A 17,474-nucleotide genomic window follows, 5' to 3' on the forward strand; every position below is an offset into this window, starting at 1 on the left:
GAATAACCTCTCCAACCTGTCAGTGATGCGACCGTATGCACCAGTAGGGACGGGGGAGGGAACTGCAACTGTAACTCTTTGGCTAGATTTTCGGCCATTGCCCATGGACGTAGACGTTTCCTGAGAATCATAGGTACCCGGCCGAACTTGTCACGACACTTGGCATTGGCCTTTGAACGCCAAACTCGATTGATGTCCTTGAGCTTGGCTTTCAACAGAACGTCTGTGACTGAGGCAAACTGGAGCGAGCCTAGGATCGTCTCCTGATTTCTTCTCGAAGCCTTTTTGCATTTTAAGAATTGGCTTGTTACCTTGGCAGTCTCCTTCCCCTTCCCTGATGGAATGGAAAGATTGTGTGAATCCAAGCCCCAATGGATACCTAGCCACTGGAACTTGGATTCTGGGGCCAATCGGGACTTGGTCCTGTTGATCTTGAACCCTATATATTCCAGGAAAGATATGACCTTGTCCGTGGCTTTCATATACTTGTCTTTGACCACCTTACAGATTAGCCAGTCGTCTAGGTACGCCTCCACTAATAAACCCTGAGACCTTAGCTCCTGCACCACTACCTCCGCCAGTTTCGTGAAAACCCTTGGGGCTATATTCAGCCCGAAGGGCATCACCTGAAGGAATAGGCTTCTTTCCCTAGTTTGAAGCCCAGGAATGGATGGAAATGCCGAGCTATCAGGACCTGATAATAGGCGTCTGTAAGATCTATAGAGGTGGTGACGCCCCCACGGGGAAGTAAGGTCCGTACCTGAGAGATGGTCAGCATTTAGAACTTGTCGCAACGAATGTACAAGTTTAAACGGGACAAGATCACCCTCCTTTTGTCGGTCCCCTTCTTTGGGACACTGAATAGTCGACCCTGAAACTTCAAGTTCTTGTCCTGGAGACTGCTCCCTTCTGGAGAAGGTCCCTGGAGTAATCCATCAACCCTTGCGTTGGTTGCTGATAGAAGGTGATGGGTGTAGGAGGACCCTTGATCCAACTCCAGCCTAGGCCCCTGGATACTATGCTTTCCGCCCAGCTGCTGAACCCCCAACGATGTCGAAAGAGATACAGCCTGCCTCCTACCTGAGGAACTTCATTGAGATGATGAGGGTCGGGTTCCTCTTCCTGACCATGCACCTCTAGCTCGCCCTTGGGCTCCGGTTCCTCCATGCTGACGAAAGGGGCCTCTAGCCCTGCCACTCCTAGCAACCTTGGTAAAAGGTTGAAATACCCGATTCTCATAGACCGGGTTAAAAGCAGGTGACACTGAATACAGTGGGGGAACCTGTTGGCTAGCCGAGGCGAAAGGAAGACAAATTGATGCTGTTGCTGAGGCTGAGCCTTAGAAGACGAAGGCTGGTGAACTTGCTGAATTGGTACAACTTGTAGCACAGGATGCTGTTGCAGAACTTGGAAAGGTTGGTACCTTCTTTGCCTCTTCCTAGCCCTAAAACTGGAGGAAGAAGACTCTTAATTTCCTTTTGAAAGGAATGCCCCAACGCAATCTGATGCTTTGATGAAAACGTGATGCCTCGTTCTGAACCTTGTTTACTGCCGAAGCTGGGAAGAGATCTGCACCCCAGATTGAGGAAGCCAGAAGCTTGTTGGGTTCGTGCCTGATCGTAGCCTCGGATAGAACATGCTTCCTGCAATTTCTCTTAGTAACTGCAAAGTCGTACGAGTCACATTGCATGCTCAAAAGTAACAACTCCGCAATGACCTTCAACAGCGGCTCATGAGCGTACTCCAGAGCCGCCGTCTCCGTCATCACTAAGGAGTTAAGAGACCTTGCAAGACGTGTCCTAGCATCAAATTCGGCTTGGATCAGTGAGTCTGACAGCCTAGGGAGGCGCTCACTAAACAAGTTGATTGCACAGTTTGGCTTAAGCTTGCCTACCGAGAATGTAGCCGGCAAACTTCCACAATTTCTACCCTCCCTACCTGGGAGTTTAGCAATGATGTGGGATCTGTCTCGCTAAGCTGGGGCTCTTCCTGAGTCACTGCCTGAAGGGTAAGTCCTGCTACCTTTGATGTAAAAGGTAAGGGGTTCCCGTCATCAGTCGTAAACATCGTGAAAGGGCTTTTAAATACTGTAACCTTAGTATTTGAGCAATTCCACCCTTCTAGGCTCCGTATCCATGCTTGCTGAGCCTGATTGCTAGAAAGGATAACAGTCCCCTTGGAGACCTTATCCTCCCTAATCAGAGCTGCCTCCATAAGCCTAACAACCTATAAATGGTGGCCGTAACCCTCTGGGGAAGAACTCAAAATCCTCGAGTCTACGTGTACCACAACCTTCTACAGTCAACATCCCGTTGACAAACGGAGCGAAGTTTTCACCCTCCAAGGATTACCAGGGTGGAACGGAGGGAGCGTGGACCCGTCAGGCACGAAGTATCCCGGACGGCCACATGAACTCCCAAGTTCCGTGGCAAAACGAAAAGAAAAAATGAAAATTAAAATAACAAATATAATATCTCCGCCCTCGGAAGAGTAACTTCCGTAAACATATCCCTCAACGACTACCGGAGAAGCCGAATCTAAAACCGCCTTATGCGGAGAGGGAATGTTTTAGGCGGATGGATGTAAGTTCCGAGAGTTGAAAAGAAGCAAAGCGCAACAAATCCACGGAAACCGAGGCTAAATACGCAAAGCAACCATCAACTCCGGAGGAGGTCGGCTGAGAAGTAGACACCCACCCCAACCCTAAGGCGTTCCATGGAGGACCCTCTACACTCCCCCTCCGCTGATTGGGAACGGTTGTCAGCGACAACCTGAGCGAGAGGAGCACCCAATTACTGGGGGCCCCACATGAGGGGGGAGGAAGGGAGGACTGATGGGGTGACGATCATGTGACCAGCGTATCCCCGCGAAAAAAGATCACGAGGAAAACGCAGGTACAGCCTATGTAGGCTAACCGACATAACATCCAACAAATACATAGACAAAATAAAATCAATTACTTAAAGCTAAAAGAAAATCATGCTTTAACACGGGGTGGGGAAATGAAAATAAAACCTCTTAAAATATAAAACCGCTATGAAGGCCACCCGATAACGGTGGGCGCAAAAGGGGAAATCCTAATTGCTTACTGACAAAACGATAAGAAACGGCAGGCAGACGAAAAGAAAAAAGGGAAAAATATTTGAATGAAATATACCAAAATTAAAAATAAAAGGGATAACGGTGGATATACGGCGAAAACACGTAACAAAGAAACGTGCTCGAATGAGGACCCCCGTGAAAAACATGAAAATAATGAAAATAACAAAAACACAAACGAAAATAGGATCGACTTAAACTGCCACCCAAGAAATAAATAAATATATGTACTGAAATATCACATGTTACAAGCAGAGAGGAAGACCACTCGAAATCGGTACAAATCAAGGGTAAGCCGTAAAGGCGACTCACCGCCCGCCCGCTACTTAAAAGTGACGCCTAACAAAACCCTAAATAAAGGCAAAACGAAAGGCAAATTCACTCCCTAAATATTGAAAAAGGGCGGAACCAGTACTTAACTTAGGTGAAGAGGTAGATTGACGATCCATAACCAAGAATAAAAATAACAGAACAGATAGCTATATTCGAGCGTGCGAACACGATAAGGCTATCGAAAAGTATGACGTCACAGACGCCTTCAACGGGGTAGCTAGGTGTGACCTATGGGTCGGCTCCCTGTATTTAGGGTCTTTTGATGAGGAAAAGGCTAATTGGAGGGGTTGCTGTGGTAGTGTTTAACACTTGCCCCAGTTTTTATACGGACACCTTTTATATAGGTGAGCGAGTCAGAGGCTTCTGACATGTCCAATTTAGCAGTTCTCTGGTATAATAGCAATATTTTACTAGAAATAGTGCTAAAGCAGACACATTTCACGGGAGCGACACGGCTGAGCCCAGAAATTGCCCAATAAATCTTGGTTGAGTTGTGACTCAAGTTTGTGAATATATAGGATTCAGCAGTCCTTGAATAAGACAATTTTCTGCAGGAATCTACAATTTTAAAATCCCTTATACTTATTCTTGCCTTAATACATCTACTGCAGTGTTCACAGATTGAAAACTGCTGCTTGACTGCTGAGTCTCTGCCTGTCCTAACACTGATCCCCACATTCTGACAGTGTCTTCTTTTGAGTGTCTTTATGGGAATACCAACATATCACTTGGCAGTTGGGGCAAGTATAATAGTAAAAATGCCAGACTGAAATGAATCAGGCAGTCGATCTTTGAAACTTAGTTCACTTTTTATTGTGAAATAATTGCTAAAATTAATCTAAAAGTAATCTATGGATAAAAACTATCAAAACAGTATGTTATTTCAATTCCCTCTCAAGTTGCTTAATTCATTTGCCAATGTAAGGTAATGTGCAGTAAAACTAGTTTAGGAACTGTAGCAACTGGCACTTTAGGACTGCAAATATTATCCAGAAATAGCCTACTATGTTTATAGATAAAACTGGTAGGGTAACCATTATTTGTAAAATATTTTACTAAGAATCCCATCTCTTCATGAAACAAAGTGAGCATAATTATAAGCCCTGTAGATTAAAATATTAATTGCATTTAATTTTAAAATGTTTGGACATAAACTAAAAAAAAAAACTCTAAACTTAATCATGAAAAATTACATTTTCATAATAAAATAAGTTTTAAATGTACTTGCCAGTAATGACATTGCTATAGTTTCCTCTTGCATGGGAGTTTGAATTCAAAATTTTGTGGGTAAATCTTTACAGTCCAAAGCAGGTGACTCATTCCCCCCAACGGGAACACACAAAACTACTAAGCAGACAATCCCATTCTGTTTCTACCATACGTCCATCAGAGTGGAGATCACGTAATTACTGGGTAAGTATATATAAAAATTTATTTATAAAAATGTCACTTCTACATAAGGAACTTACTCAGTAATTACATTGCTGATTCCAACAGTGATAGGTGGGATACATGGACATATCTACTTCAAAACATAAGTCATATAATGAACTGAAATAGGAATAAAAAGGGGTGCTAGATTTGAATACAATGCTTGTAGTTTCTTGTCAGCTAAGAGAGCCTGCAGTAGAGAACTGTCTCTGGTTGGTACTCAACCTGTAGCAGTGTGGCAGTAAAGCCATGCAGAGCATCTACTTAAATAGGAACTTTGCAGTGAAGGAATTATCCTGATGGCTGACCAAGTAACAGAGGACCTTTGCAGCATTGGATGTAATCCAATGGCTAGTAAAGCATTCATAAATGCCCATACCCTAGGGTTGGTGCTCTACTTAACCTGTAACGGCATGGCAAAACCATGCAACGCCTCTACTCAAGTGGGAACTTTGCAGTGAGGGAGTTGTCCCAAGGGCTACCAAAGTATCAGGGGAGTTTTGTGGCCCAGGATGTCATCCAATGGCTAGTAAAGCATTCATAGTGACCTTGCCTGGGGCGCAGTACCACTATAAACACAATCATGTAAGACTGTCATCTGCAGTGAAATAAAGACCACTGCTCCAAGTACATAGTAACCCCTGGCTCTCACAGGTCTCGGCATCTTACCACTAGGTGTATAGATAATAGGAGAACATCCTATACTTCTTCCGCAATGCATGCCAGTACTAAAAATCAATGGCCAGGGTACATTAAGAATATAACCGGTTTTAACTCCTTTTAAAAAAGTGAGAAGTGAAATTGATTACACTTCCAGTTGGCTGATTGTAGAAAGATGTCAGGAGCATACAGTGCCCAAAAGCTAGAGGTAGAGGTTGTTCTGATGTTTAAGCTTTCACTGAAAGCAGGTCTTATGTCCTTAGATGGGAGGCCACAAGGGATATTGCCACAGAACACTGAGTTATGACGAGCCGATGTGCTTCCACTACTGCTCAGGCAATATCAGGAAAACTCATACATACTGCATCATGATCTTCCTACTCTTCTCCAGAGCCAAGGATGTGGGGAGAGTTGGCATCCGGATGAGGTGGCGCCCACTAAGCTAATCACTAGAAAAAATGTTGGGTACCCCTAGCCACTTCGGATAAGGTGGCGCCCAGCTGTAACTAGAACTTGTTTGATTGTTTGTATGGTGTTTTTACGTTGCATGGAACCAGTGGTTATTCAGCAAAGGGACCAATGGCTTTACGTGACTTCCAAACCACGTCGAGAGAACTTCTATCACCAGAAGTACACATCTCTCACTCCTCAATGGAAAGGCCGAGAATCGAACCCGCGACCACTGAGGTGAGAAGCAAACACCAAACCAACCACGCCACTGAGGCGCTCTGTAACTAGAACTGGCGATATGTAAGTCAGGCGAGGTAAAAGTTTGGCCTAAAGTGTATTCCTGGGCCCAATGCACTGTTCCCCACTTGACATGTCCAGGTCATGGAAGGGTGATCGTTCTTGGTAAATTCCAGGGTAAATGAACAAACCACATTACTGAATCAAACATAGCTTGATACCCCCGTCTGCATCTCTCAAATGCCTCTTGGTGGACCTCTGAAAAAAAAAAAACCTTCCTCCTGAATAACTCCCAAGCAGCACAAAGCTTGTCAGCATAAAAGTGTACCACCTTTCTGGTGTCTCTTGGAGTGAGGTTGTTCGAGAAGATACAAAAAGTGGAATGATTCTGGGAGAGTCCACCAATCAATCATAGTGATTCGGGAGCCATAAAATGCAAATCAGAACAAGGGTGCTAGGAACGTCATAGCGTTCCAATTAGCCTGAAAAAAGTCTAGCCCTTCCTTGACCCTTCAGACAGTGGATGAGAGTAGAATCCAAGGTTGGGACCTTCTTGCAGGTATGGTGTCTGTCATCCATTCTAGAAGATTCTTCAAGGAAGCAGAGAGGTCAGTCTGCCCAACTGACAGATCATGGGATCCAAGATCTACTCAGGAGAAAGAGCAAGTTTTTGACAGTTCAGTTCATCCAACAGAAAATCCAGTAGAAATAGAAAGGATTTGAATAATCATTTGCTGCCGCTGGTAGTGACTGCTATTGTGAAAACAATGATTGCGGTCTTGGAAGAGACAACAGCCAGGGTTGAGAAGAAATGAAGCCTTAAGCAAAAGTGTTCCATCTCTCTGGCATATGTATGAAGGTTCCATTCTCTCAGGAACATGTCCCGAAAAATTCCTGGTTCCTCGAGCGGGCTCACAGGGCCCTCAACTAGAACGAGAAGCGAGAAGCAGTCTAAGACTAGTCTCCTGTTGAGCGACTTCTTCCAAAAGACTGAATTCGGACAGATCCCACCGTAGCTCCAACTGCAATTCCAGGATTGAGGAAAATCAGTAGAACCCAGAATGAATCCTCGTCCCTGTTGGTCTTGTGGGACAGGGTGGAGTTCATGTCCAGAAGACAACAAAAGAAACGCAGAATGAAAGCTCAAGAAGGGGCTTGTGCCACTGATGAAATCTAAACTCCCTCACTGACAAACTGTCTCACAACACAGGTCTGAAATATCTTCTTGGGTTGTATGTCAACATAAAAATGAAGTATCCTCAATAAAAAACGAAGTATCCTACATATCCAGGAACTACCTCAAATGCCCAGGAAAATGGACAACTGGTCTGTACAGTTCATCTCTGTAACCAAACAAACTAGAATCCTCGAGTAAGCACGAAGATCACTGACTAGTCATCAATCTTGCCGATACTGAAAAACCATGGTACATGACAGAAGCTGGCCTGAAGTAGCTGTGATTCTCTTGGCAGACAGCTGAAGGTGAAGAAAGAGGGGTGAAAGTGACTGGGTATTCCTCCCGTCAACTCTGGGAATGCTTGAGAGAATCCTATCTTTTTAACCCCTGCTCCTGATGTCAGTCAAGAAAAAATACCTTCGAAATATTGACCCGATCTTCAACCAGGAGGACAAAGTCCATCTAAGCATCAGAGGAAGGAGAAGACTAGACCAGATGCCCGAGAGCTGGTGATAGGGCACTAGGGTGCTAATAGAAGCTAGGACGCAACTGGATGCTCAAGCAATAATGGACACTAATGGCACTACTGAACACTGGCACTATTGTTCTGCTTGGCATTAATGCTAACGTTCCACTACTGGAAGTTCAGGACAAAAATTCAGGAGTCAAGACTGTCCCAGAAGTTATAAACAGGGGTAAGTTAAATGTTAAAAGACTGTGCTACCAGTGATTAAACTATTTGATGGCAAATTTGCTATTGTCGAAAATGATAAAATTGAACCATCATAACAAAATAATAAAATACTGTCCTGAGAGATGTAGGTTTCTACCCAAAATTGGCAATAACATCCACAAAAAATCCAGTCTCTGACCAGCAAAATTAAGAACACAGCTATCATCAACACTTGGTGTTACCCGATGTTTGGGCAGGAAACAGAATGAGCTCATCTGCTTAGTAGTCCTGGGTGTTCCCATGAAGAGGGAGCAATAATTGGGTACAAAAACCTCCCAAAACACCTCCTGACAGATCCAAAAACGAATCATTGGATGAACCCGACGGGGTATGGAAAGCATTTAGTAAAGGTGGAGAAACACATGGATCAGCATCACGATTAGGCAAAACAGAAGATAGTGTTTCGCCATCTAAAGATGGCAGTGTCTCCTTTCTCTGTACTGACCCTTCTCATAAAACTTTTTCCATTGTTCCACCGACCAAAAACGATATACAAAACAAGGATTAGTAACTGTACATACATTTTCTCTGCACCTACTGCACATTGGGTGTGGATTCATGGACACTGATGTTAAAAATCTCGAACAAGGAAACCCACTAATACCCAGGCATCTCATGTTTCCTGCGAGATCCTGAAGAAACCCTGTACGGGTTGGTAAAATGATCCATGATATCCAGATACCCGTACAAACCCACAGGAATTACACACTGAAACAGCGAAAGAAAAGAGCAGGCAAACTTAACCAGCTTTAAAATGACAGAGAGCAAATGTGTCCTCTCTTAAAGGCAGTAAGAAAGTAACTGATGTGATCACGAGATGCCGAAGGCATTGTGGGAGATCCCACAGACCTCGTGATCGAGCACAAACCCCATAGTTCCTTGCATACACAATTCTTTATTAATGTTATTGGTTTTTCAGCTGGTGCTAGAAGATTTATCCTAGTATTAAGACTGAAGGTTTGTTTCGTATATGAAAAAGCACAATTTGTAGAAAAGATATTCACAATTTTTTCAGTCCAAACTGATAGCTCTGCATTATAACAATTACTCTGGTACCTGTAACATGACTTCCAAATGCAACCTAATGCCAAAATTCTTCTAGTCAACCACAAGCAGACTGGACTAGGCTCAAATCATTTGATTCCTAAATGTACCATGACACAGCCCTTATTACTATGTACAGAATGTTAAGTTACTACCAAAAGTATAAACTGCAGTTTTTATACATACATCCTCACTGTTGTAATAGTAACTACCATGCAAATTCAAATCTATAAAAATGACCAAATCCATTTAATTGCACACTCAAAACCAGTGTTACTGAACAACTATGTTTTGGAGAATCATCATGACCAACTTTTTAACACTGAACATAAGGTACATGAAATAAAATGCTCTACAAACCTGCAGTCAACGCATTCATGAATTCAACTTGTTTCTCTCGGAAAAGGTAAGCATAACGAACACGATCCCTTTCTCGTGCCTGATCAAGACTAGCATATTCACGAAGTGCTGCACGGCTTGGGTCATGGGCAGGATCATCTTGAGTTACTAAAACACACATAATCGGCGACGACGAGATCGAACTGATTCAACAGGACACAAGGCATCAAAAAACATTCTGAAAAACATTCATATTGCATTAGATGACCTAAATGTGATTTACACTGCTATATACTGTAATAACATATTCAACAAAAGAAAAAGACAATTCAGCATGACATCTATGAATGCCTTCCTGAGTAAAATTGAAAAAATTATATATTCTTTTTTTCACATAAATCCATCATCATTCAAGATGCCACATTAATTATATCAAATTTTTTCCATTAAATCCATCAATCATTTAAGATGCCACATGAATGATCTTGAATGTCCTCAGTCTCCAGTCTTTTGTAAAACACATACAAGAAGGGTCTCACTAACCAATCACAACCTGAACCAAAAGATACACATCAATTACTTTCTTCCCTTTTTATGTAGTTTGATCAGACTGACAGACTGGTTGGTGGGAGAAGGCTGATGGATTTATAGAAAACTAGGTTTGCATTTTAAAATCTGTTTCTTTCATCACAACCTATCAATTACTTATATGAGTGTCCAAATTGTAATTCAAGTGGAAGGCTACATTGCACAGTGGCTCAAGATTGTTTTGCATATGCCTATAGATCAAGAGAGCACTTTGGGAATGTTATGAGCCAGAAATGGGTTCTTCATAATCAAGGAATAAAATGGAACACAATTTAAGCCAGAGGTTGAGATCCAGGACCTATGAGATCACTCAGCACTGAAAGGGAAATTAAGAATAGTACTGTAAAGGTTTTAAAGGTGTGACAGGAAGAAAGCCTCGTAGTTGCACTATGAAACAACTGTTAGGAGAGGGTGAAAAGTAAGATGTGAGAGAGAATATGAATGAAGGTAGAGTAAAAGGAGTGAAAAGAGTTGTAGCTAGGGCTGAAGAAATGCTGCATAAACTAACCTTAAGTATCCATAAAAAGGAACAAAAAATTGAAATGAGGAAAGTGGCCATGTGGTCATTGTGGGATAGTTGTGGGAGTGAGCTCTGTAATGTGTAGACTAATGCCATCAGTGCACCTCACACAGTGTACTGTTGGCATTACCCCTCTACAGGGTGTTCATAATTATGGATAAATAAATATGTTAAGCAAGGTACTTATATATTTGGTAAGTCCCTTTAAGCTAGTATAAAATTACACACACTATTCATGTGATATAAAGAAGCCAGTAACCAAGTCTCTAGTTTTACCAAACAAATAAGGCTGAAGCTATAAAGAAATGGAAAATAAAGAACCTCTATTTTCCCCAAAGGCAGAACTTGGCCCAACACTATTACAAGCCTCAAAGAATATGTAACCAACTACTTATGAGGGATAACTCAAATATAATGTATTAAAGATGAATCACCACATGATATACCAACATTCAAAACAAATTACAACCACATGATTTTATGAACTAGCACTCCCATTTGTTCCATTTTACAATCTGATGCATTCCAGTTATGATTTCAGGACGACATGCCTCAGCCAATAAGAAATAAGGGAGCTGATATTCCCAATAGGTTCTGGCACTTGGTCCTCAAGCCCAAATTTCATTCATAATCAATCAATCAATAAGAGATGTCATTCCTTGTTGCTGGTTCTTCCAATGCCTGATCAGAGGAACAGTCTGGTGTCACTGCCTCTGGAATCAATGGTTCTCTGCAGATTGTAGAGACCATCCCTCACTAGACAAAGACAGGGAAGAAATGGCAAAGTGCACTGCAATCTTTGTCCTTCTACTTCCATATTTACTGCTTTTATAACCATAATGTTTTCTCAAGCTTTCACAACCCATGTTCAAACCATCTCAACCTTTGAGATAAGTTTTTTTCCAGCCTCTTGATACCATATCTCCCACCAACTCCCCAATCATAACACAATCTCCCTACAATACTTATTACGTTTTTTATCCCCTCATCTACCCAGCATTTATGTAAAGTATTCAACTGCTAGAAGAGCAGCCATTTCTCGCCTAATCAGCTGACTTTAGGCAGGAAACACGAGGGCAGGCCAGAGATAGGCATTTCCATTAGCAGCGGGGGAGAAAATAAGCCGTTAACTATAGGCTCAAGTTTAGGGTAATAAAGGCAGGTCACAGGATTAGATAGGCTTTGATGTGGGCTTTAGGGATTCCTAGCCTAAGACCTCCTTTCCCCCAAATTTGCTGGTTGTGTTTTCACATCTTTCAGACAATGCCGGAGGCTGTGTGTGAAATCCAGGCCATTTGAAAACAACCTCATCTGCTCTCAGTCCAAGCTAGCTGCTCCTGTAGGACAGACGTGTTGCTCTCCCTGACTGGAAGTCAGCCTTTGGGTCGTCTAAGTTGGTTGGAGCCACCCTTCATACATCACGACACATGTTCAAGCCTCAAAGGATTAAATTAAAGGTATGTCTTGAAAGTGCAAAATCCAACCAGCCCTGTTCCTCCAAGACGAATCTTGCTATTTCCAGTTCAAACCTCCATTTTTTTATCACTTCTCTATTGAAATTCCTTTGTCATCAACGGGCCACGTGCTACCCGTGACCTGTTCAAGACTAAGTCTTCGCTGAATATTTCATGTAAACACTAAGAGTTCCTCCCCAGTGTGTGTTAATTAAAAGTGACTGCCCATGCAGCTGAAAAATAGTGCAAGAAGTCCTTATTTTATTTTGTGTCTAATCTGGGAACTTTTCCAGATCTTTGCTGAGTCACGTTCATGTCTCATCACTCGCAAGTGCTTCCTTAACGCAAAATACCTATGATCAATTTTGGAAACCAGCCTTGAGGTAAAATTGATTTTGCCCGCTCTCCCCTTTCGAGAGATAGGAGTTGGTCCACATGCGGCCAAGTTGCCTGGCCTTATCCCAGGCCATTCAATGGCCCTTGTAAATAAATGTAATGTAAAGTAATTAGCTGGTTTTTAATGGCGACCTTCTAAAGTAAAAATAACCAATTCAATCCTTTTTATAGTTATCTAAGGCTCTAATATTTTTCCTTTACGTATTTGGGATCTCAAGGCCGACCAAAACGTAAGATACTTCAGTTATGAATCTCAACATTCATTGGCCACAATTTTCCAAAATCTCTCCATTTTCCTCATTATTGCCTGTGTTTCTTCTCTATGCGTAGTAATAGCCTTATATACTCACCAAAGTCTTTACTCTCTATTTATGCGATATTTTAATTTACTAGCAGTCTAGCTACCTCTATCCATTTCATTTATACTGCAGCTGCTCTATGAGATATTTTTATTTACTAACAGTCTAGCTATCTCTATCCATTTCATTCATATTGCAGCTGCTCTCTTTCTTATTGTTCTCTCAAATCCTGCTTCATAGTTCATTGTGCTCCAAACACAGAAGAAATGCTCTACCTCTAGTAAGATCTGAGCACCTGTCACTGCAAGGTTCTCAACTCCCTTCTTTTCCCAATTCACTCTTGTAATGCATTTCAGGCATCAACAATCTCTTCCATATGCTATAGTATATTTTGTAATCCTGAGCACTCTTGTGACACAATCTGTTACAGTCTACACATTGCAGAGTTCATTCCACCACAACTTTCCCACAATGACCACATGGGCACTTTCTCATTTCAATTTTTCCTTCCTTTTTAGTCACTATTATGACAAAACCTCTAAATCCGGTCATAAATAAGACAAAATTACCGAAGCAAATAAAATGAGTAAACATTCACAGAGCTTCCACAATAACACACTGTACAAGTCAATTATTCTCGGAAAACTTTCAACTAGTATCTGAAAATTATGATTTACTTTTTGTAAATATATTCATAAAGTACCCAAACTATCATAAATGAATTTACATACCCTGGAGCCAATATTACGTAACTACAACCACTACATGTTTCTGGAAATAAACATACCTGAGAAGAAAGACGTGGAAGGACTAGGAACTTGTTTCCTTCAATAATATCCTTCATTGTAGCATAAAGGTAAATCTGTCATAGCCACAGATGCAACAGGAGTATGCAGGTCTTCATGGAAAACAAGAAGTGTATCAACCTTATTTGACACACTATAACGTGTGCGAATGCTGTCAGTATCTGCTCGATCCATTTGTACATACCTAGATGTGAGACAAGGAAAACAATTAGTGTACTGAACTATGAAAATGAAATCACAATCTGAACTATAAGTTACATGCATAACAAATTTTTATTAATAGGCCTATTGTGCTGTACATGATTTGACACTGGAGGTAAAGAAGATGAAGAATACTTTCAGAACTATCTTTAACAATTATTTATCTTTCAGATGGAAATAAGGTAATACACCACTGCCCTTATAAAACAAAGAACTACAATCCAATGGCTAAATCAAGAAACGGTCAGCTACATAAAATGAGTAAACTAATATGAGGCCTTTATCTAAACCCCTAGCCTTTCTAACAAAAAAATTTTCATAAATTGAGATGGTCTACTCAGTCAATTGCTTCTCAAACACCAAGTTAACCTTATTGTTCAAATGACTGAACATCTACAGTCAATACTAGTACAAAGAGAAAAATTTTTACTAAACTAGACTTATAAACTACTATGCTGAAAGACTCAAAACAATCAAGAATTCTAATTTTAGTTGAAAACTGACCCCACTTTTAACAAAAGCAAATTAGTTTTGTTCTAAAGCAAAGGCAAGGGAGAAAGCATTGCCATAAACTGCAACCCACAAAACCTGCAATGGCTTATATCTACCTATGACAATAATATCAGAATTCCATCCTTCATATGAAAAGATTAATGAAACAAGCATGCAGTACACAACTCTGATGTCCTCAACAGTTTCTTGATTATCATATTTCTATAAGAATTCATATCTAAAACTTCAAAATACTGATCCATGTAACTAATGTTATGTTACATGTCACTAATGTTGTGTTAATATATAAAAAAAAAGTCCAAACAGCTTTTGTTGTAGCAAATTAAACCAAAACACCATGTCTGAACGGAGATTTATCAACTTGTCTTTTCCAAGACATGACAGATACTGTGGATGAACAGGTTTAAATATCTTGGGAGTTGCTATCTACAACCTGATGACATTTCCTTGGAACTAAAAGTTGTCCCAATGATAGACCATTCAGGAAAATTTATGGCTAAAGGTAATGTACCACATCTTTCTGAACTTGTCCCCTATATTGGACTGAAGTTCTTCATCTTTTCTTTATATAAAAAGTGTTACTGCCTTCCACTGGTCTTGATTTAACATTTTTAGAATCCTCACACTACAAAATATTAATTTCCCATTATCTTCCTACTTACAAATTTTTATTAGGCACTCCTCGACTCCATGCAAAGCCAAAATATGTGACGGTATAATTTCTACTATATTTACTTGCCAATACAAACAATAGCCTATTCCACAAATACTGAAGTTTAATAAAGTTATGTATATCTTAAGTTTTACCAGACCACTGAGCTGATTAACAGCTCTCCTAGGGCTAGGAACTAATTGTTTACCTAGCAACGGGACCTACAGCTTATTGTGGGATCTGAACCACACTATATTGAGAAATGAATTTCTATCACCAGAAGTAAATTCTTCTGATTTTGCGTTGGCCGAGCCAAGATTCCCCCCACTTTTTATAACTGATGTGTCCACATTCTTCACTTAATATGATCACAAATACTTCTACTGACAATTAATGCCCAAAACTTACCCAATCACAGCTCTTTCTCTGAACTCCCATCCAACAGTCAAGTATCGGAGGCGAATGATATCCAAACGTCCAAAGATTAGCACCCGTACCTAAAGTAACAAAGAAAAAAAATAATAAAACGTACAAAACACTCTTTCTGCTACTCCTCACTAGACAGTTATTCTTATGAGCCCATTAATCATACATGGCATTACTTTACAAGATGTGGACACTACAACACCACTTGAAGAGTTGAAGGAAGAAATGACCCACACTGCAAGATGAGAGAGCTCCAGTGCATCACTAACGGTCAAGACATCTACTTCCCTGGATTAATGTAGTGCTTTCCAAATCACTTTGTTGTACCATTCATTCTTTTTATATTTCCTTGCCCAATCATTTTTCTCCATTCATATACTAGTGATGTCCTGTGTTCCATGACCTTCATTTTTGCCATTTTACATTTCAGCAAGCTCTTTGGCCTTTTAGGTAAAGTACATCATGTCCAGCTTTTGGCCATTGTTGAGTCAACTAAAAGCTCTTTGCTAAAGCTATCTCTTGGATTCCTTTTTTTATTCTCTCCACAGGACAGTCCTGTTCCCTGTGAAAAGTCTTCTACCTTGCCTTCTCTCGTTCATTCTATTAGTACATGAGATGCCAGATCACTTTTTTTTTCTCTCTCTCTCCTGGATTACTTATATATTTTGTAGGAGGACCTCTCACAACTTGAGATCGAGGCCCCCATGGTTTGAACATTCTCTTCCTCCCTGGCATTTACAGGTGAACTGGATCTCTCTGCTATTTTTATATCTGGCACTTGGCATTACTAAAATACTTTTGCAAGATGTGATCCATAAATCTCAACATTTTCCGTTGAGACAAATCATTGCAGTGGGCCACATACTACCAGTTAAGTGGGATCCAAGTTATTCATCCTAATACTTTTACATGAAACAGCCACATTTACACCACTTTTTCCCTTAAAGAATTTACTGTTTTTTACTTGATTTTATGAAATTTGGGCTGTCAAACCAAGCACTCAGACCATTTAAGCTACTCTGTGCTAAAGACAGTGAAGAGAGGGACTAGTACAGCAAAAGAGAGATCCAGTAAATGAAGGAAATGACATACAAGGCTCTAACATTGGAAATGGAAGAAAACCCTACAGTCGCACTAAGACTAAGTTTTAGTGGAGTTGGACAGCAAGACTGAATTAAGGAAGCAGGGATGTAGGTAAACTAAAGGCTAAAATGTGGATGCAGCTTGGGGCCGAAGGGAGGATGTCAACACCCTCTGGTATTGCCTACAGTGCACCACATGAGGTGCATTGACAAAAATAACCCCCTTCTTTACTGGGAGGGTGCTGTTTGAGTAGAGTCTCCTATTGCAATCAATTATTTACTTTCCATGATTCTGGATACTGTTGCTAACTCTATCTACTGTCTATTCGCGACTAGATTTCTCGCTGCACCCTCCTTCCTAAACTGCAACTCAGGCACCTTTCAACAAATGGATTTATAAGAAAAATTAATATTAAAATATCATTATTCTAAAAAACCATTTATCAAAATTTTCTGGGGCTTCCTCCCTCACCCAGTCTTCTAGATGGAGGCTGACACTAAGAAATAAGAAGATTGCATCATCTTGTGGTTTGTGGTGTCAGTCTGCACAAGCACTGTAGGTCTTCCTTTTTTCAACTCTTCAAGTGAGTGTACTGGGGTCATTTCACATCGAGTAAAGCATTTTATGATTGATGGATTTGTGTAAAAATGATATTGTTATGATACAATAAAGTTTGTTCATACTTACCTGGCAGATATATAAATAGCTGTATTTCTGAAGTCCGACAGAATTTTAAAAACCTCCGGCACACGCAGTGGTCGGCCAGGTGGTTAGTACCCATTCCCGCCGCTGGGAGGCGGGTATCAGGATCCATTCCCGTTTCTATCATAATTTTTATTTCCACTGTCCCCTGAGGGGAGGTGGGTGGGCACTTGATTATATATATCTGCCAGGTAAGTATGAACCAACTTTATTGTATCATAACAATATCATTTTGTTCATGAAACTTACCTGTCAGATATATATATAGCTGAATCCCACCGTTGGAGGTGGGAAAGGACAGAATAGAAGGATTTTGGGAAACAAATGCATG

The 17,474-nt window shown here is 40.9% G+C and overlaps 1 protein-coding gene and 1 pseudogene across 1 annotated transcript in view; one reads left to right on the plus strand and one right to left on the minus strand.

The window, feature by feature from the left end:
• LOC135216442 (dnaJ homolog subfamily C member 16-like) overlaps window positions 1-17,474 on the plus strand; it is a 301,782-nt gene that overhangs the window by 134,530 nt on the left and 149,778 nt on the right.
• The window catches only part of LOC135216201 (dnaJ homolog subfamily C member 16-like), a 74,118-nt pseudogene continuing 65,361 nt past the window's right edge, over window positions 8,718-17,474 (minus strand).

The sequence above is a fragment of the Macrobrachium nipponense genome, chromosome 6 (assembly GCF_015104395.2).
Source record: "Macrobrachium nipponense isolate FS-2020 chromosome 6, ASM1510439v2, whole genome shotgun sequence".
Classification (NCBI taxonomy): Eukaryota; Metazoa; Arthropoda; class Malacostraca; order Decapoda; family Palaemonidae; genus Macrobrachium; species Macrobrachium nipponense.